Source organism: Rhodnius prolixus, unplaced genomic scaffold, assembly GCF_049639745.1.
Source record: "Rhodnius prolixus isolate KJV_2025 unplaced genomic scaffold, Rpr scaffold_2, whole genome shotgun sequence".
NCBI lineage: Eukaryota > Metazoa > Arthropoda > Insecta > Hemiptera > Reduviidae > Rhodnius > Rhodnius prolixus.
This window is the reverse complement of record NW_027411592.1, coordinates 48,705,229-48,727,455: the sequence shown is the minus strand read 5'-3', so window position 1 is coordinate 48,727,455 and position 22,227 is coordinate 48,705,229. Positions and strand designations below refer to the sequence as shown.

Below are 22,227 nucleotides of genomic sequence, written 5' to 3'. Positions count from 1 at the left end.
ATACTGGTAAGGGTTTTTTTTCCAAGGACGTTAAAAGTGTTCCTGGTTATATTAAAAGGTCTAAGTCTATTTCTGGCTGATACTGGTAAGGTTTTTTTCCAAGGACATTAAAAGTATTCCTGGTTATATTAAAAGGTCTAACAATATTACTCTAAATATTTTAAATTTTTTCACAAGGTAACCTAATTCTGTAGACCTAGATAGTTTTAGATAGTCATTAGTCGTCTATCAACACAATATCTTGAGCAGCTGCATCATTGTGCACTACTATTTTATTAAGCATCGAAAATTATAAAATCTCACCTTGCTTATTTATTAATCTGCCTTTTCTTATCTTTTCTTTTTTTGAATTCTATCTTTTGCATGATCTGATGATTGAAAACAGAATGGTGACTAATAAAGAAATATTTCACAAATCATCTCAATCATCTGAGTTCTTCTGAATATGATGATAAACTGGACAAAAGTGCACAATTGTTCTGCTTTGTGATCTTTCTTCAACTTGACCTGTAATCAAGCCCAGTGTTCACTGCCTATGCACTACAAAGAAGCTCGTCAAGAAATTGAGCTAAATGCTACAGAAGTTTAAATTCTGACCATTTCAAGGTGTAGGAAAATAAATTTTGTAGAACTAGTATCAATGGAATATCAAATTTATGATTTGAGCGGTTTTTTGTCTTTGAAATAATTCTGTTCTTTATCTCAGACACACCCACTATTCACTTTGCTATTTGTTCCTAAAAAACATTTGCATTATTTATTATTATTATTCTATTAATAGTTTCTATAACAGTATTAATAGAATATTTTGATTAAATTTTCTTTTAATTATTTATTTAACTACTTCTAGTTTGTGAGAATATTGAAATATCTTTTGATTTTTTAATGTTACGAAACTAGAACTCTAAAAAATGGATTTATTTTTGTCACCTGAGTAAAAACATAAATAAATATAAGTAAGAAAAATATTTAAAAATGTAAAAGGTTTCTGCTTGAAAACAAGAATATTTCATAACAATCATTTCTTACAGTGAATTCCAATGTGAAATGTAACCGCCGCGACTCATTCTCGCTGGCTTTAAACAAAAGGAGCAACTTTAGCTTTACATTATTTATCCCAAAAGTAATAGAAAAGTTCTATAAAAGTATTATCCATTATAAAATTGACTGAAATATTGTGTAAAAAGTTTCTAAATGTTACTTTTAAACAAAAAGATATTGATTATACTTCTAAGCTCTTGAATACTTTCCAGTAAATTGTTCATGGGTAGAGTCTCGGTTTTTTCTATTTTTTACAATTTTGACATGTAGTTATTTTTTTGTTCAATTGTATTCACACCTGTACACTGTCTGATCCATATTCACTTAGTTTTATGTGTTATTTAAAAAAAAAATCTATGTTAAAATATTACATATGATATTAATAAGAAATCTGGTTGTTATTTGTGGGAAGAATTGAAAAGATAGGCGATGTGTTCATTCACATCTAACCTAACTTGACAGAAATGAAGTTAAACAGAAGGGTCTACTTTTGAGCAACTGCCTTCAACTTCCCCTCTTTTTACTTGTGGCAAGTGATTAATTTTTAGAATTAGGTTTCTAGAACCTTACAGTATGCTCAGGGATACTGTGAAAGAGGTTTTCTGAGCCTAAAGAAACAGTATTATAAGGCATTAAGTTGACATAAGTCGGCAATCGTTAAGTCAAGAAGCTTCCCTTGATCAGAATTAGCTTGCTGACTCTAAATAACCTTTAAAAGCCGTAGATGCAGGAATGTCTCTCGGAATTAACCTTATTTGGGTTGTTGTGAGAGGTTTCATTGACAGTGCTTGAGCATTTTGTACCATTCTGTAAAGGGGAGATCTAGTGGCTATTCCGAGAGACAATCCTGCATCTACGGCTTTTAAAGGTTATTTAGAGGAATTAGCAAGCTAATTCTGATCAAGGGAAGCTTCTTGACGTAACGACTTATGTCAACTTAATGCCTTATAATACTATTTCTTTAGGCTTAGAAAACATCTTTCACAGTATCCCTCAGCATACTGTAATAGGAGGAGAGCAAGCGGTCAGTTGTGTCCTATTTGATTGCGGTGCAATCGCTAGTCTGATTTATGAGTCCTTTGGAATCCTAATCTAATACCAAACATTACTGGCGGGAATCTGTTACTGCATTCTGACTGCAAAAAATGTTATTTTTGACGCAAAGAACAAAAATAATAATAATTGAAGATTTAAAAAAAATGTAGTATAATTTAATGGTTGTGGGTGAATCAGGATAAATTTGTTTTATCTTCAAATAAAAGTAACCATCACATCATGTTAATGTACCCCCGTATGCAAGACTTCTTGGCTTACGATTAGGGTCTAGAATATCTTGCCAGGGTGTTGGTCTCGTGATCAAGAGCGCGTGGCTTTGTAAGTGGGAGATCCTCAGTTCGAATCCCGTTTGTGCAGTCATTCACAATATTTAATACATCATAACACTTTTTTAAATAAAATATAGTCATACACGGGATTCGAACTGGGTATCCAATTCAGTATTTTTTTTAAAATTTGGTGAGATCTCAAATGAACGGTCCATTTTGTCTCGTGAAATGTCCCTCTCAACCCGCACAGATTAATCTGTTACACAAACATTTTGATAATAATTATTTATTATTTAATCAAGAATAAAGTACATGAATAAAGTAACTTACATGTTGTCGATTTCAAGACTTGAAACTTTAATGTTTTAATGTTCAAGATATATAAATTTTTAATTTCCTTCAAAATAGAGCTTCAAATAAATTTTTTTATTATTGAAAATAATTAATTAATTTAACAATAATAATGAATTATTTTTTTGTTGATAATGGAAATTTATCTAACACGGTTTCTATTTGTTTCCAAAACATTCAAAGTGATTTAAAATCATTTCAATAGCCTTAAGTCTTTTTCAAGTTAAAATAAAACAGAAATACAGTCGACTCTCGATAATTCGAAACTCGATAATTCGAATTTTTCGATAATTCGAACTCTACAGCTGCTAACTTCGGTAAATCGAAAAAAATCAGTGTATTTAGATACGCTCGATAATTCGAAATCCTTTTCTTAACAACAGGGGGAGAGAAGGCTCTATAATTCGAACGAGGCCGCTTCCGCTTCTTCTAGCTTTAGTACCGAGAACAGAACATATTCTTTATTGTAAATGACCTTTATTCACCGTGGACACTTAAATTATCTAAACAGTGGCTGCTGGATGGCAGGGTGAAGAACAGGGAATATATGGGAATTGTTTCGCTAAGCAAGAACTCAATGTCAGTAATTGATGGAACCAAAGTAAACTAACCTAGGGAATAAATAATGTATTCTTTCTACAAGTGATAAATAAAAACAAATTCTTTCGATTGATATTGATACTTCTACCAGGGGATCTGACTGAGATGAACAGTTCGCTGGTAAGTTATCAGCTAGCTTCTTTGGTTGATAAAATATAGTGTACTGCCCGTACATGACTTTTTTTTTGGTAGCTACAATCTCATATTACTCTTCATCCTTCTTAGACAGCCTACACAAGATTTTTCTTACTTTACAAGTATCCCTTGAGTCCATATATATCTGTAGGTTCCATATCTATGTAGACTACAGATATCTAAACTATTTTTTAATATATATGTATTTTTAAAAAAATAGTACGGCATGATATCTTCATCTTCACTTAATTATTTCTTTCAGACTGTTATTTAATTATTTTTTCTGTATTTAAGAAAGAAAAAATGCTTATTACTAGGAGTGGCGATTCTAAAATTTTTGCATTAAACTTATAACATGAAAACAAAAATATTTTTATTATATTAAAGCAAAAACAAGAAAAACGATAATTCTAACCTTAAAACAGAATAGCATAAAATATACCACAAAAATAACTAAATGAAATAAGTATTTTGCTCAATCAATGGGAAAGTGTTTACTTTAATACCATGTGTATATCACAAATGTTTAACCAAGTAAACTTTATTCAATTAAACTCCGTTGTTTTAAAATTTATCCCTAGCGAATGCTCAGTGTTATAAATTATTACCAATTTTATATCTTTCACTTACTTTCCCTTACTTACTTATTTACAAATGCATTACAATAACAGAATGACATCAACTGTTAATTTAATTTGTTTTTATTAATTCCTAACTAAAAGTTTATGGCACATTTGCACTTGTTTATCTGAGAGATTGTATTTTTGGTTACTCTCTTTAATATTGCCTGGATAATATTCTCCTTGCCTTCTGTAGGTGTAAAAACTATATCTGCTTCCATAATAAACAACTGGATAAAAACTAAATCGCTAAATGTAATTTATCCTAGACTTTCACCTGGTTTGGTGTTTATGCTTGGTTGGTTAAAGTTCTTCATGAATAAACTGATAGTATAACGCATGCTTATAAATGTTTAGAGGTCATTAAATCTTCCCACTTTAAAGGTTAAGAAAGTAGAGACCAGCAGTAACAGTTTAGCTGGGGTAAGTCAGGTATGCTTGCTCAGCACACATTGTTTAGCTAGTGTAAGTCTGGTATACATGCTCTTTACCGTCTAAAATACCGTTCTTAGTTATTGTTTCCAGGATTGCATTGTTCATAGAAGCACATATGGACGATCACTTATCGATAAAAGTTTTTTAAAATTAATTTTTGAAGGTATGCTAAATATTTATTAATTCATACATACAGACAATCGCGTATTAAATGCATTACCCTCAATACAATTAGAGTTTAACTAGAAATTATAGCAGAAACATTTTATTAAATATGTATAAATAAGATAATATAAAAAGTACAATAATTATGAACAATATGGGGTTAATTTTTCCCCATAAATAATGAATGTAATTACAAATAAAGCACATACTAGATTTAGATTTAGATTTAAAATGACGGGGCGCATTTTATCCCCACGGCACCGCAGCCACAAGAGGCTTATTGTGCCTTCCCCTTAAGTCTAATAGGTGAAACCATCCCTTCTAAAAGGGTCGAGAGCTTTCCCTTCCCGTTCCTTCTGCGCTATTATCTCCTTTGGCCTCAAAGTTCCAAAGATGTCATAGCGCAGTCTCTCAATTGCAACGCAATCGAACAACAGATGAGAAGCCGTTTCCTCCTCCTCCTGGCACAATCTGCACAAAGGTTCCGAGCTAATAAGCCCTATCTTGTGCAGGTGCTTTCTGAACCTTCCGTGCCCTGTGAATAGGCCTGTATTCAGAGCAATCTGATTCCTGCCCAAACCTAGATTCACTTTAGTGCTTTGTTTGTAAAACAAGGGCATGACTCTCTTGCTGTGTTTGACCCCAGGAAGCATCACCTAGTACCTTTCATGTTCTCTCCAGATCCAATCGTGAGAGCCTCACGAACTGCACCCCTAGTGATCCCCAGGACTGGTTCCGGACCAGTGAAAGGAGTACTAGCTCCATTCCTGGCCAACTGTTCAGCTATTTCATTCCCCTTGATCCCCACATGGCCCGGCACCCATTCCAATCGGACTTTGTTGTGCCGAGCCAGATGATCTAGGGCCTTTTTACATTCCCAGACGAGGGAAGAGGTAATTCTGAAGGAAGAGAGGGCCTTCAGTGCCGCTTGACTGTTCGAAAAAATGCAAATCTCCCTATTTCTAAGATTCATTCGCACATTTTCCCCAGCGCAAGCTTTAATGGCAAAAACCTCGGCATGAAAGACGGTGGCATATCTCCCAAGAGCACTCTCAATGAGTACCTTAGGTTTAGCCCCATACACTCCAGCTCCGGTCCCGCAGGCCATCTTGGAGCCATCCGTAAACCACATGGCTCCCTTCTGGCACTGTTCTGTCCAGTTTACCCTCCATTCAGTCCTCGATCTGAGGATCACCTGAAACGGAGTCTCGAAAATGTATCTAGGTCAAAGCACATACTATAAAACACATGAAAAATATCCTCATCATAAAGTCTATTTCCTTACTATATTGCTACAGTTTCTTGAAAACTATTTACTATCAATAGAAGTAGAGTGCACTTGATAAAGTGCAGGATGCCAAAGTGCATTAGATTCTTACAACAGAAGTGATGTTTTTGAAATTTTTTGTATTTCTCTTGAAAAAGTAATCCGAGAGTTTTTAAACATTAGTTTCGAATATGATCGGTAAAAGTAGGAGAGAGATCTATGTATATCAAATATATTAAATGGAACATCAACAACTGCAATATAAAATTAAAATTTTATATTGCCTTTAAAAGAGCTCTTTACACATACGTTAATCTTCAAACTGTATCTAGCACTCAGCACAACCAAATTAGCAAGACTCTATTGCAAAATGTCACGATCATCATTCATTCATCATAGCTTTAAATATTTTAACGTCATCAGCATATAGAAGGGACACTACATCAAGAAGAACAGATTGAATGCCTATTTACATACAGATTTAAGCGTAATGGAGCTATAAATGAACCCTGCGGAACTTATGATGAAGCTTCAAAAATGTACTTAAAGAAATAAGTTTATTTTGTCTCAGTAAAAAAACCTTTGGATAAAAAAACTGTCCAGCAATTGATGGATTGAGCGTTGGAAACTAAGCTGTGAAAGTTTGGGGACTAAATATTCACATTGTCTAAGTCCTTACTCTGCTCCAATATTTATGTCCTTATAAATTACAACCATTTGTTTGCCCTCTTTGAAAGCTTGTAAAACCAAATGTTGCTGTGAGAAATGATTAACGAGCGACAGATGAAAGCGGTAGTTTTAAATTAATTTGTCAAATTATTTAGACATTTCATAATGGTTACTTACTGGCCGATAGTTGGTAACATCTGAAGGTTCTCCGGTTATGTTTGATGAAGTGTAATTTCCAAATATCGGGAAAGATTCCCTGAATAAAGGATTTATTGAATAAAATAAATATTCAACAGAGGTTTACTTATTGACTGTTCAGCACATGAAACCTGATGAATCTGAGCAGTGCTACTCAGTCCTTGTCAGTTTTTCTTTAGAATGGTTTAAAAAATATGCTGCGGTTAGTAAGTGTGAATACTGGTGATAAAACGTTTTCACAAAAAAAGCATACCTTGAAGCAGTGGTACTGGCAACTCAAAACTGGCCTTTGGGTAATGCTCTGTATTAAAAAGTTAATGAATCTTTGACACTCGTTATTGCTTTAAGAAACTAAGCTAAGATTTAGCGTAGCAGCGTCACTAAGGACCGATATGTGCTTCTATTGCGGGCGTGGAGCAAAGGAACGCAACTCTTTCAAATTATGTCTTTTTGTTCGGTATCAAAGAAATATTCTTATCGAGGTTATCGATGACCAACTATAGAAGCCTCATCCATATTTATAGCTTCCCTATCATGTCAGATATTAAATCTACGGTAGCATTTAGCTGTTGATAGAATTTAAAATTATTTTTAATTTTAGTAAATGTATTAATTTTATTTTCTTAAAAACTATGACTGGAGGACTCTAGAATTCTGTTGTTTTGCCATGATATTATCCTTATTTTCTGTGCATTATTTATTAAAAAATTTAATTTCTATCCTTATAAATTTTAAGATTTTTTAACGAAAGCTCATCTAATAACTTACTGATTCTTTATTTATAAATTTTTTAAAAAAAAGAAGACTCTATTATATTAAAAGAATAAACCTGGTACGATAAACCGAAACATTGTAACCAAATGTTGGTTGTTGAAGTTTTTAAACTGCAGTGTATTCTTTTTTATTTCTTTGAATTTTATGCCACTTGAGCATCAGCTCATCGTATTAACTTTTCTAACTTTTACTGGGAAAACTCTATAAAGTCTTTTATTTGTTTCAATAAAGTAAGCTTGTACAGCACATAAAACTCATCCATGCGCTAAATCCTGAAAATTGATATACATCTACATGTTAACTTTTATTCTATTTTCATTCTCTTATTTTTATTATTATATTCTCTTTTATTCTTTTGCAGAGTAATTGCTACTTAATGTTGACTGCTTGCTAAGTGATAGTGAAGATAATACAGTACAATTTAAAAACTTAATAAATTATATTTCAAAAAAATGACAACTTCATATTTTTAATGTATTTTATTTAGGGTTTTTTACAAAAAAACGATTCCAGCGGTAGCTTCCATCAACGGAATCATTTACTTATTTCATTATTTATTAATACAGTATACTTGAATAATATTAAAGCAAACTTTTTTTTTTAAAGCAAGATTTCAATTTTTTAAGAAATAAATTGTGTGTGTGCACTAGATTTATAGTACTTTTCTTCATTCATAAATATAATTTTATTATTTTTAAAAAAAGAACTTTATGGGAAGATTAAAAAGTGTTTAGTTGTAAACTATTTTTAGCCCAATTGTTTTTTGGGCATGTGGGAAGTTATTTCGAGGCTTGGAACTAATTTTAAAAATTTATATACAAATCTTTAGCCCATTTTCTTCTTTATCAATGTTAATGATCAACAACTGCAGACTTCTGCTTGCTATTTGTGGATAACATTATTCATCTCAATTTTCTATAGAGTACTTTTTTGTTTTTAATTGATTAACTAATCAATGGAAGAGTAATTATAGTCAATTTCAGTCTTATTTTTTATTTATTTTTATCAAGCCAGGAACTAGGTCATCTTTGGAGCTGTGAAAAATAGTTGTTCTAGAAGACACTTGCGTTAAACCTGACAAATACATGAAAATTTAAGATAACGTACAATATAATATAGTCTATAAATATTATAAATTAAATTAATAAAATATAAGGGAAATAAATTCCTTTACCACATTCATTACTTTGTCTAGTTATCTCTTGTAGCTGTTTTTACACATCTTCTTTTTAACTTTCTTTTTTTTCCATAATGTTAACTAACATTCTGAACGTGTACAATATATCAAAAAACAATATTTTGAATTGTTCCTCCGACAATCGATTGATCATGGATAAAGTCTATTATTAAATTATAAAATGAATACATTCTTTAAATTATCATCTGTAATGTATTTTTAAATAAAGTCTACTACTACTATTTTGAATTGTTACTCCTGCAAATTATTTATTATACAATCTTTGAAAATATTCACCGGAAAGAAATCTGCTACAAGTTTTTGAACTATTGTATTATTTTAAATTCTTATTCCGATCTGTTTTGTTCTTTTATTAGTATGTAGCCACTCATTGGCAAAGAGAAATATTCTAAAATAACATGAATACTGAAGAGCGGTGGGTTTAATAATTCTTAGTAGCCTCCTTCGAAAAATTAAGTGGGAAACATTTTTTAAAAATCCCTATTAAAGTGAGGGATCAGGGCATTGTACAGAAAACATTGAAGAAGTTAGCATTTATTTGAAGAACACTTACATTATTAACAACTGTAGTATAATTTTTTTTTAATCTCTTTCTTGTGAATTCTGTTCTGTTTGAATAGATTCCTTCATAAATACATCTTTGACCCTAGATTCGCTCATGGTTTGGTGGTTTTCTTAAAAACTTTCCTTTTCAGTGTAAATATTCTTTAATCTGCAATTACGATGTGCAAGCTTTCTGTTGCAAGTGTTGGGAGAGAAAAATTAAAAAATAAAAATATTTTTTTCAAGAATTATAGAATTATATATAACAATTTAGACTAATCAACTATATTTCTTTCTGAGGTTGATATCTATCCAAAATGATAATGTTATCAAGTATAAAATATTTATAATAATTGTATACATTTTAAAGGGATTGTTATTGATATTTTTGTAGGGATATAAAAGAAACTTGTACAGATTATGCATTGTGTCATCAACAAAATTACATTACTTTTGAGGTCTTTCAGTAAGGTGCTAGACTTTGCTCTAAATGTGGTATTTATTCTGTAAGCATAATATTTAAGTTAACTGTTTATTTTCTCTTGTAGCTTTGTGTAGTACAAGATGGAACAATGTCTCTTGTTCCTTGACTTAAATCTAATTACATTAGTTACTAGTATTATTTAGTGTATGTCTAGTAATTCAGTTTGCTTCTTCTTCCTTGGAAAGAAGAATGTTAACAAACTTTATACTATGATAAAATTATATCACAATGACTGTAAATTTCGTTAACATTACCGTTTCCAACTATTCTAAGACCTTCTATCTTTTAAGAAGAAAAAAAATATGTAAGGAAATGAAAAGAAAACATACGACCCTTTTTGAGGAATGCACAATGATTTTAAAGATGAAATTAGAATTAGGTTCTAGATCGCTGAACTGCTTTATAAGTTAACGTCAATGTTGTCTTGACATTTCACCTAATCGCTGGTTTTTGTTCTCTGGCACCATACTTAAATGTAATTATTAAATTTAAATTGTTTCATGAAACCTGGTCATTCTCATTTTCTTTTTCCTTTAAATAGGCGTAAGATCTGTTTTCATTCGACGAATGAATTTTATATAGAATTCATTGGATGAACTGTTCAAATATTTTTCAAGAATGAAATAGAAGGGATTGTTTTTTTTGATTAGGTTTATAAAAAAGTTGATAGTTGACCGGTGCCATAAACAAAATTTCCGTTTTTCCAATCTATAATTACCTCTTTCCAAGAATTTTCCGATTAGTTCACATGTTTCACAACTAATGGTACAAACAAATTTCCAATTCACTTGCCATAAACCAGAGATGCCTTCGAAATTACCTCAGGATTAGTTAGGATTCTAGTACTGTGATTGGGAATCAATAGAAATAAACCCTATTTATCAGATGACACTGAATTATTCAACGAAATAGAGTAAAGAACTGTTTATAGTGGCTTTTAAAAAATAAAATAAGAAAGAGAAATAAAAAAGCAATTTAAGAATTTCGAAGTGGGACTAAAACATTCCAATACTCTTTATCTTCTTAGAAGGAGTTCATGTTTGTAGCCACCTATTCCTTTGAGAACACTCATACACAGGGCTTTTGAGCGGAAATCAGTTTGTAGTAAGTTCGGCACAAAGTGAAGCTGCTTCTCCATTTTTTTTTACTTTTTGCGCCAGTAGAGGTTCCTTTCAAAGATCTGCTAGTAGAGGATCTAGGATTAACCAGTAACACTGGCCCAGAAGGAGGGATTGGACATTCTCGTTTCTAAAGTCCTGGATACAGAGACGAAGTAGAATGAATCAGAATTGGTGCTCTCGCCGTGCTTTTGGACTTACCTGCTTGTCGTTAGAATAGCATAAAAAAAATGCTTATTTGGTTACGGAAGTACAAATTGTAGAAGACATTAAAGTAAGTAATTTGTAGAAGGACGTTTTTAATACTTTAATTTAATGAATGGTTTACCTTAAGGCGTTATTTGATATTTAATTCTCTGTTATTTCTAATTTAGAGAGTTAGAACTCATCAATGTTGTTTACTTTTGACTTTAATTGGGCCTCTAAGTTTTTATTACTTTTTATACTTTAAAATATGTGACGGAATCACCGTTTTATTGTTAATTCTTGTTGAAAATCCACAGGTTGTCTTTTTGTTCGGTTTTTAATATCAAATAAATGTTCTTATCCATACTAATGAGTGACGAGGTTATCGATGACCAGCTATAGAAGCCTACATTCATATTTATAGCTTCCCTATCATGACGGAAATTAAATCTACGGTAGCATTTAGCTGTTGATAGAATTTATAATTATTCACCAGATACATTTTGAACCAGAAGAGAATCATCATTTCTCTTCCTAAAGCATTTTTAAACGGGTTCAATTTCAAAAATTTCTGGAATCTCATATAAATTACATCTGATTCATCCATCCAGCACGTGTTAAGTGTACAAAACTAGCAAAAATGGTATTGTTAGTTTGCAATTTACTCGCCTATAAATATATATATATATCCAGCTAATTTAATTTCATTCAGAAATAATGAAATTGTGATATTTTAGTGATTTATTGACTTTTATTTATTGGTTACAATGAGTGCCTGCTTTTTTGTTTGGAATAATTTATTTTTACCAACATCACATCTGTACGCAATAAATGGCCGCAATGTAGTCGATCACAGGCATATTTCCAACTTTGCAATAATACTTGGGAACCGTTTTATATTGATCAATAAATACGAGTGGCCCATAAATTTTATATTTATCGCACCAATAGGAGAGGGTAGAGTGTTTAGATTCAGAGCTTGTAGGAAAACTGATTGGTTCTCAACACTCGCTCTAAAATAAAACGTACTTCATTTGCACAAATGTCTGTACTAGTTGTTTAAATTGGATTGGGTGTAATTATTAATAGTAATAATATTCTATACATTATATATTATACTATGCGCTTTTATCTCGCCCACCTACTTGACTAAAGATAGTGTGGCCATGAGCAAATAAAGGTACTATTACTATTATTCATATTATCTGATTTTTTTTTTTTTTGGCGCATCAACAGCTGAGGTTATTAGCGCCCGGAGCTTTTTCCAGGGCACTGCCGGCCTCCGGACAGTGTTCTCTCGTTACAGACAACACTGTCCATCACCGGAAGAGAAAATCTAAGGGTCAAGCTGCTGGATTCGAACCCGGGACCTCCGCGTGAGAGTCCAGTATGCTAACCTCATAGCTAATCCCTTCCCTATTATCTGATTATTATTTTTATCATTGTTATTAATGATACTACTTTTTTGTGCTACTACTACTACTTTTTGTGAAAAAGGCCTGAAATTAAAGTAAAATTTTGCTAAATTTTCATCTTTATGGAATAAAATTTGTTCCGGAAAAAACAATTTCCAACTTTACTGAATTTTTAAGAGGGTGACAGTTTGAGCGAGCTTGTCACGCAGCAAGTTCGCTGGCTAGTTGTGACAGTTAGAAAGAAGAAAATATTTTCGAGCCCTGCAAACTCATGTAACGATCCGATCGTTTACATTTACTATTGCGGAATTCGTTTTAGGATTAGACGTTTTGTTACAAAAATGAATAATTAGGTTTCATGTTAGATTGTAATGCAATGTTTTCAAATTAATTATTTCAATTTATTTCGACAAATCCACTACATTTGAATTTCAAATTCCACCGGTCTGGCATTTTTCTAAAAATTCCTTGGCTGTGAAAAATTAATAAATTAATGTCTATTTTATTATTTTAATTTTAAATTTTTGTGGCTATATTAGACTATTGATGAAGGACCAATAGGGTAACTGTGGTGTTTGGGAATTCCGCCCACCGCGTCAAGGGACAGCGGAGGTGCTTATTCAGCGGTTTCCAAACAGTGGGACGTGCCCTCCGGGTTTAGAAACCGCTGATTTATAACATAAGATGCCACACTCTGCCAGATTGGCTAATAAAATATTGTTGAACTTGATTAAACTTTGTTCCTTTGCCAATATGATGATCAGCATGGAGGAGAAATTCGGCTTTTGCAATCTGTTTTAATGTATAGGATGATTAATCATAGTTTTTGGAAGCTTGTACTATACTGGCCAGGGAATTTTATAAAAGAGTCCAATTTTCGTTTTCCCTAAGATACCTACTTAAAACATGTTTCCTGAAATATTGTCTAAAAAAAGTAATTGTCCTACAATGTAGCTTGCTGCGTCTAATTAGCATCTTTAGAAGATTAAAGAAACGCATTTTTAAATAAAATAATTTGTTCATGTAAGAGGGGTGACTTGTAAAAAGTAAACAAGAACTCTTTTATACAAATCTTTGAATTTGGCTTCCTTATTTAATTTTAATTAATATTTTTCTGATAATAGAGTTGGGCACCACACAATAATGGCTTTTTACAGGAAAGTTTGTCTCATAGTTGTGCAATAATCTTCGCTATCAAAAAAAAAAAAATTTGTATAAAAACAAAGATAAAGCTTCGTGATTAACAAACTTAAAGTTTGTTTGTCAAAGTTCGTAGCTTTCATTTGCATAATTTGAAAATAGCAAGTATATGAAAGCTAAGAAAGTTTAATTTTTGTTAGTGATTTAGTAAAAGAAGTTGTAGCCTTTACTTGCTATAATTAAATTATGTAATCTATTTTAAGGATGCAAATCACATTTTGTTCGTTAGGTTTTTTTGTAATTTAGTTCTTTTTTTGTTTTGACAATTTTCTTTACTTATCATTATAATTAAAAATTGAATTATTTTAGGAGATTCTCCGTATATCTAGTGATTAATTATTTACTTTTTTAAGTTCATTCAGGTAGCCCGCAAAGCTAGTGGGGTTCGATTTCCAGTCTAGTCCTTGGATTTTATTTAATGGTTAATGTGAGAACTTTACAGTTAAAATATGTTTGCTAATCGCCACCGTCCACAACACCTAATTTGGTACATGGGTGTAAAAGCTACTAGAAAAAGATAAGCATTAGTTTACTTAATTTCTTATTATTATAGGGTCAATTAAAAATCAACCTTCAATACAAAGTTTTTGACTCTAAGAACATTAGTCTGTATATAATAAAAACATTTAATAAACAATTAAATGAAATAATATTCTGTACATTCTTATTATCTTTGGAAGTATTTTTGATTATCACGACTGAACCACGGCTTATCAGAACATCAGGCCCTGCATTATTTACTAAATTATTATTACTCTAATGAAGGAGAATTGTGTTGATAAATCTCGTGTTAAATCTGTAACTTTTTTTTCAACATAACAGTTATATTCATCTCAAAAACATTTCTGCTTGAAGGAATGGAGAAAAATTAACATGGATACCTTCAACAGGTTCTTGAATTTAAAAAAAAAAGTTAGTAAGAAAAACTAGTGCATTTAAAGTGCTTCACCTTACACAAAGACAGTATTTTAGTAAAGTGGAAACGGGGAGGTTTTCACAAAAGAATAATTCGATTAATTCTATTTCCTTTCAATATTCTGAATCAGTTTCCTGTACTAGAAATAAGGAGAACTTGAAGTGAGTCTTTTCAATTCTGTTAACAACTTTTCAAAACTTTTAGTGCCAGCTCGTAGATTTTTTTTAAAAAAAATAGATCTTGTCCAGAAATTCATGCATACACTTGAAAATCCTTCTCATGAATCAATGAAATTTGAAGGACTAACAATTTTATTTCCTTTATCGTTCTAGATGAGGTTCTACCCATATATATAAAACGTATAATGTGTAAACTGTACAATGCAATGTCGTACTTTTGAAAATCTTGGGACAGACATTGAAGGATGTTAACCTCTAATACTTTCAGCCATATTATTTACTGCTTTTTTTGCCCAACCCATACGAGGGTCGTTTGAAAAGTCCGTGCAAAAATAAAAACTACTTAATTTTTTGGGGTAAACCTTTTTTATTTTTCAACATAGTCTCCTTTTAGGCTTATACACTTCGTCCAACGCTGCTCTAGTTTGTTGATCCCTTCCGAATAATAGGATTTGTCCGAAAAATAGCCATTCGTTTCTGCAATCACCTCCTCGTTTGAATAAAATCTTTTTCCCGCCAGCCATTTCTTCATATTGGGGAACAAATAGTAGTCCGAGGGAGCCAAGTCTAGAGAATAGGGGGGATGTGAAACGAGTTGGAACCCTATTTCCATTAATTTTGCGACCACAACTGCTGAGGTGTGAGCTGGTGCGTTGTCGTGATAGAAAAGGATTTTTTTGTGGGCCAATCGTGGGCGTTTTTCTTGCAGCTCGGTTTTCAAACGGTCCAATAACGATGAATAATATGCACCTGTAATAGTTTTACCCTTTTCCAGATAGTCGATGAGGATTATTCCTTGCGAATCCCAAAAGACAGTCGCCATAATCTTTCCGGCCGAAGGAACGGTCTTCGCCTTTTTTGGCGCAGTTTCCCCCTTGGTAACCCATTGTTTAGATTGTTCTTTGGTCTCAGGAGTGTAGTGATGTATCCATGTTTCATCCACAGCTTAAAGTCCTGCGGATTCTTCTGGAACAGCTGCAAACCGTCCTTGCAACACTTCACACGATTTCGTTTTTGGTCAAGCGTGAGCAATCGCGGCACCCATCTTGCGGATAGCTTTGTCATGTCCAAATGTTGATGCAAAATATTATGTACCCGTTCATTCGAGATGCCCACAGCACTAGCAATCTCACGCACCTTCACTCTTCTGTCATCCATCACCATATCATGGATTTTATCAATGATTTCTGGAGTAGTAACCTCAACAGGGCGTCCAGAACGTTCAGCGTCACTTGTGCCCATATGGCCACTCCGAAAATTTTGAAACCACTTATAAACTGTTCTAATCGAAGGTGCAGAGTCACCATAATGTTTATCAAGCTTCTCTTTAGTCTCCTGAGGCGTTTTGCCTTTCATAAAGTAGTGTTTAATCAACGCACGAAATTCTTTTTCGTCCATTTTTTGAAAATCACTCGACTTCCTCGATTCAAACGAATGCCAAACACAAAGAAATAGACCGATCTGGCTGAAACTTGGTGTGTGTTCTTCCAAGAGATGCTACTAACTAAACATAACCTCGATACGCGCCAGTGGTGCTATCTCTCTGGCTTTGCACGGACTTTTCAAACGACCCTCGTATCTACCTCCATGTTTCTCAGTTATTTGACAAGGTTTGGTGCAGTCAAAAAATCAAAGACAGCTTATCCCGAACTTATTTCCTTATTGTTTATCTCCCTACCTTCCTGTTAAAGCAGGAGTTCCGCAGTAAAGCATTTTGGGACCTATTTTATTTACAATTTAATTGTTGATAATCCTTTGCATCCCAGATATAACAATATTATCTTTATGATTGTAAAACAAGACAAAAACAAAAATTTATTTCACAAAATTTATCCCCTGCTTCCCAGTTTATGACAAAAATAAAGTCCAACAAATTTCAATCAAAAGTTTTTCAAAAATTCTCACAATTTCTTACTTTCTCATTTCCCAGTTGGAGAAAATATGACGATATTGAGTTTACAAAAAACAATATTCGTTTTAGGGAAGATTTGAGATCTTCTAAATGCCAAAAGAAGGGTAATAAAAACTCATGAAGTTTTTCTTTTTGTCACATGTAATTACTATTTAGATAACCACTAAATATAAAACGAGCTTTGACGATTACTTTTACCAATTGTCTTTCAACTGTAGCGAAGGTACTTTTATGTCTTGTAAGTGCTCTATAAACTTCACTATGGAATTCTATGAAGTTAGTTTTGAACATTAATGGATCGTTGATGTCAATAGTTGAGTTGGGTAAAATGAAATTTAATTTATTTGAACAGAACTGTGTTAAAACTATGTGAAGTATAGAAGACAGTTATTGAAGAGGGTATAACTTTGATATTTGACATTTATTAATCTGAAGTTTAAGATTTTATTTTGTTAAATTCTAAAAAAATATTTCTGTCATTAACAGTCACGAAACTCTCTTACCGTAATTTACTTAATAAAATTTACTGAAAATTGAGAGTTTGTGCGGAAAAAAACTACCTAAAGCTGAAAATCTTATCAGAAAAGCATCAATTTTCTTCTAAATTCTTTATGTCCAAGTTGCAATTTACCAACATAATACATTCCTTTTAATATTTGACAAAAAAATGAGACTGTTAACTGCAATTAAATGGCATTCTACTTGAAAGCTTGACCTCACCTTTCCACCAGAATGCATTTACAATGATTTTGTAATATATTTTTGGTAAAGGTTTTTACCTATCTTAGGGGATCTCTAAATATTTGCAATAAATGTAATCAGAAGTTTGAAAAAAAATCGTTAAAACTGTTTTCGAGTGAAATAAAACTCTTGCGATTCATTAAAATGACAGATCTAGTTGGCAGAATTTGTCCGAAAGCGTATTACTAGGTCTAATGGTGACACTATGGCAAAATATCAAGTTTGATTTTCAATTTTTAATGATACTGTAAAAACCACAGTCTCTCTGAGGACTCCTAAAAACGGATATATCTAGCGAATACATTTGTATACAATCAAATCGCAACAAATGAGATAAATGTGATGTTCCCTATAGGGGAAAATGGACCAGCAATTCCTTCAAGGACAATTAGACAATTTCAACATTTTAGGACGTCAGAAATAGTTGATGTCATAGATTTCGGTTTAGCGAGCCTACAAGCAATCTGTAGCTCTTTATCTCAGACAATCATACCGTATTTACCCACCATGATATACTTTACAAACGCCTGCATTCTGTGACAAACATCATCACTTAAGGAAGCCGCAATACCTACTCTTATCAGGTTACGATGGATTTCTTCAACAAACAGGAAATAATATTTAAATGACTGATGAATAAATTAGATATTTGTTATTGCTACAACATACTTACTAATAATTGGCACCTTTTTGGGAATATTTTTAGGAAATTTGTGTTTCTTGGCCATAGCCAATTATTACAACGCTGATATGCAAATGACTTGTCTTATGATAAATATGATTTGCTAAAAGTACAATATGAGCTGATCATCTTCATCATATTTAAGGCGAAATTCTTATTTAAATCGTGTCATACACAAAAAAATAAGTCATGAGAGGGGCATTGCTCATTTGAATTGCAGCCTCATCGGTCGATCACAAAATGTGACGGTGCATTGCTAAGCACAGACGGGGAGATAAACACGTCTGTCTGGCTCCCATTGTTGACTTTAAACTCGCTAATCCTTGCCTCCAGCTTTAACTGTTTCTGGAGTCTATTTTAGAACAATTTCTTAAGTTCAAGCAACATACTTGAAAGTTTCATATCTCGATTAAACATTGCTCTTTACTACTATCCTTCAGTTATTATTAATTAATTAATTAATTTTTTGTTTCAACTCCGTGAATAATAATTTTTCAAAAACCTTTAAATTAGAATTCCCGTGTGAAACTCACTAGTCATATCAATTATTTCAATATATAACTGACAAATCTACTAACTATGAATAAATAACAATAAATTTTGAGTTTGAATTTTACTGAACGTCTAACTTAGCTGCTAGTGTGGCCTGCAGCAAGTTAAATTAGCTGAAGTAACTGTGACCTAGCTATCTTTCAGTGCCGTCATCAAATTCAGTAGACATTTTCAAGTTTATTTATCACCTCCCACATCTTACATGATGTTTTTCAAGAAAACTGTTTCAAATAATTTATTTTTATTTTTTATAAAATATAAGTTGGCAAATTGAAAATTGATTTGAATAGTTTTGAAGAAACTTTCTTAAAGTTTAGAATCTATTCAGCTATTTATTTATATTATTTTTTTGAGATTCTAGTATTCTGATTTTTTTCTAAATTTTTAGAATAATCCAATTAATGTACTATTTTAAAACATACTTCTCTAGTTATTTTATGTTTTCTTCAATTTTAGTCTATTTTCCTTCTCGTTCAAGTTAATTCTCCTTTAATAAAGCTAAATGCTTAGCGGATTTTACTTCCAATTAATAAATTTAATGTTTAGGGAAGGAAGGATTTCTTTAACTTGTTCAGTGTTTCACAAACATGATTTAATTAGCTATTCACGGACTAATAAATATTATTAGTTTTTGAAAGAACATAATTATGTTCTTGTCTCAACGCTCCTGAATAGCGTGGAAAGACAAGCCTAATTTATTTTTTCCCTCTTAAGTATAATTTCGATGAATTTTAATAATTTAAAATGTCGATTTCTCTAATTTTGTTTCACAATAGAAATGTACCTATATATGTATGTATTTAAAATGTCTGAACATAAATGAGAAGTCAGTTTCTGTGGTGAAATATTTCGTTATCACTTTGTAAGTAGAATTATTCATGTATTATATAAATTTGCAAAATTCTCTCTTTGTAAGAATAAAATATATATAAACAAACGCGCCTGTACTCAACTTACATACGAGTACATACATCGTGTCTAGCCATATACAGGGAGTTATTTCATTTCCATTTATATGTAAATATATGAAGGGAATATGAAACAACGTCGAGATAAACAAAAATGACATCTGCTGAACAAATATTATAGTTTAAAATGTATTTTTAAAATGTATGTACCTCTGCAGTTTAAATGTAAAAACTTTTGTTCTAACTTGGTCACCCTTACTGTAACTACCAGGCAAAAGTACTGCTAAAGTACTTTAATAATTTAATTAACATTAAAATTTTGGTTTGTTCAACACTAAAAATGTGATTATTTTGATTGAACCATCCAGAAAATGTCCTAACTTATGGGGATGACACAGCTGCCATTTCTGCTCACATTGATCCGGTAATTACAGACACAGAAACCTCCTCCAAACTCATCTCATTTCTCTTGAGGAATGGTTCAAGAAAATGGAGAAATCAAGTTGAATGAAAACTAAATCTCAAAATGTTACTTTCACTCTCCGTCGCATCATTCTTTCTCCGTTCTACAATGACTCAGTTACTTTTCCTCCTGCCAATGTTGTCCTTTATCTTGGGCTATATTTAGACATTAAGACTGACTTGGGAACTGCGCACATGACTTAAACGAACTGAATTTAATCTTTCACTTAATTACAAACGAGTGATGTACACTTTTGGGCTAATCTAAAGAATAGCTCCCGGGAGGTGTGGCCTGTTTATTTTTAGGGGGTGGGAAGTACAGCGCACCTACCGGTGAGATTTTAAAACTACTTCCCGCCAATGAACTGTTTCGGATTGTGCGAATTTCGTAACTCTTATGTTTCGCGGGCAAGCGCAGTACACTTACTGCATAGTAACTGCTTCCTGTTTAATGTATTAATAGTTCCCGCGAGTGCCCTGTTTGTGACTTGAGGTGCCTTTTTTTTTGTAACTTTGAGTATGAGCGTTTTAAATTTGCAGTTTTTTTTTTTTAAATTAAAGCATGATTGTAGTGTGAGTGAGGATGGAGTAATGAATGTTATAAAATTTTGTTCGATTTTCTGGAGGGAGTTCGACAAGTATACCCTCCTCAGGAAAAGGACTCCACAGAATAAGGTAAGTTTCTTTTGTGTTGTTCTGTGTAATTATTGTAATGAATCTTGTGACACAAATTAAAAAATTGAGGGTGATTAGGTTGGTTAGGAGGGGGGTATGGGGGGCGAAGCCCCATTAAGAAATAAATAAATAAATCATGGGGTGTTTAAATAGAAATATCAATCCTAAATAAATAATTCGAAGTGATTCTGATTCGCTGTTACCATATAACCCGCTAGATTTAAGTGTAAATATAAAATAAAGAAATAGTTTTATATTTATATTTGAATATGGCGGGTTCTATAGTAACAGCGAATCAGAATCACTTCGAATTAGGCCACACCTCCGGGGAACTATTCTTAAGATTTACCCACTTTTGTTAAAAAAAAAACCCATCTGGACGTATGGTATTGAACTGTAGGGTTCAACTAAACGCTCCAATTTCCAAAGAATTCAATCTCTTCAGCCGAAAATACTTCGCACTATCATTAAGGAACCATTTTATAATTTAAAACTTACAATCTCCACGCATAGTTAGAAATTCCATTTTTAAATTAGATAGTTCGAACTGACTATAACAACTTTTTTCAGAACTTACACTCTCATTCCAATCCTCTAGTCATGATACAACTGAAAATACTTTGTTTCTTTTTTTGTGATCTAGACTGTATTTCACCATTCTCGATAAGGTGATTTTGGTTCTTGTAGAAGCCATTTATTCAGCCATGTTTGTTCAACTGCAAAAGCGGTTATCTTTTACTACACTTAACACCCCTAGAAGCCATAACAACTTTGGTGCCAGCAAGATAGGTGATGTGCACTGATATCCGGGCAATTTTTGCCTCCTTATCAAAGAATTCTTCTGTAAAAAAAAGAAGAAGTTTAATGTATTTTAATACCCTTTGTTTTTATGAACATATGCTTAAATGAATAAGTTTTTCCCTACGTTAAAAATATTGTTGAATTTTGTATTTAAATTTTTATCCAAATAATGACAAACAATTTTTGATTTTTATATTCTTTTTAATTATTTATTCTTTGCAAAAGTTCAATAGTTTCTCTCTAGGTTTTTCCACATTTCATTTTTGCTTTCCGCCGACCATTTTTGTTTTTTGTATTTTTTCGTTTAAATAATGTTTAAATTAAAATAAATCTTGAACAGATTAATAGCGTAGATGGGAAATGGTTGAGATTTCCGAGGAGCAATTATGGCTGCCAGCAGTTAAGAGTATTAGAGTTCTTCACTCCAATATATTTCATTAGACCAGAACTTGTCGAAAGGTTAATCTTCTATGAGATTAGCATTGTTTAAATTCTTATTATATTGATCCACATTTGGTTTGCTTCCTGAAAATTTCTTTCTTGCGGTTTTTCATTCATATTAGGGCGTTGCAACCAGATGATTCTTAATGTGTTGTTACGTATTGTAGATGTGCTTACCTATACCAATTTGCTGCAGTTCATGATTATTCAACTTTTAGCGTAAATATCTTGGCG

At 32.2% G+C, this 22,227-nt stretch overlaps 2 protein-coding genes across 9 annotated transcripts in view; one reads left to right on the top strand and one right to left on the bottom strand.

Annotated features, from left to right (window-relative positions):
• The window catches only part of LOC141449827 (glycosyltransferase 25 family member), a 184,266-nt gene that overhangs the window by 40,113 nt on the left and 121,926 nt on the right, over positions 1–22,227 (top strand). The window lies entirely within an intron of this gene.
• Positions 1–22,227, bottom strand: part of LOC141448506 (melanocortin receptor 4-like) — a 156,032-nt gene that overhangs the window by 32,779 nt on the left and 101,026 nt on the right. The window contains exons 1-4 of one of the 8 annotated variants that reach the window (XM_074116887.1): positions 1,229–1,400; positions 1,030–1,137; positions 598–737; positions 304–507 (exon numbers count right to left, since the gene is read on the bottom strand). The exons of 2 other annotated variants lie outside the window; for them this stretch is intronic. The gene's annotated coding sequence lies outside the window, so the exon portion shown is untranslated. Of the gene's footprint in view, positions 1–303; positions 508–597; positions 738–1,029; positions 1,138–1,201; positions 1,401–22,227 lie in introns of those variants that run through there. 5 more of the 8 variants (XR_012455084.1, XM_074116886.1, XM_074116885.1 and 2 more) reach the window with 5 other exon arrangements.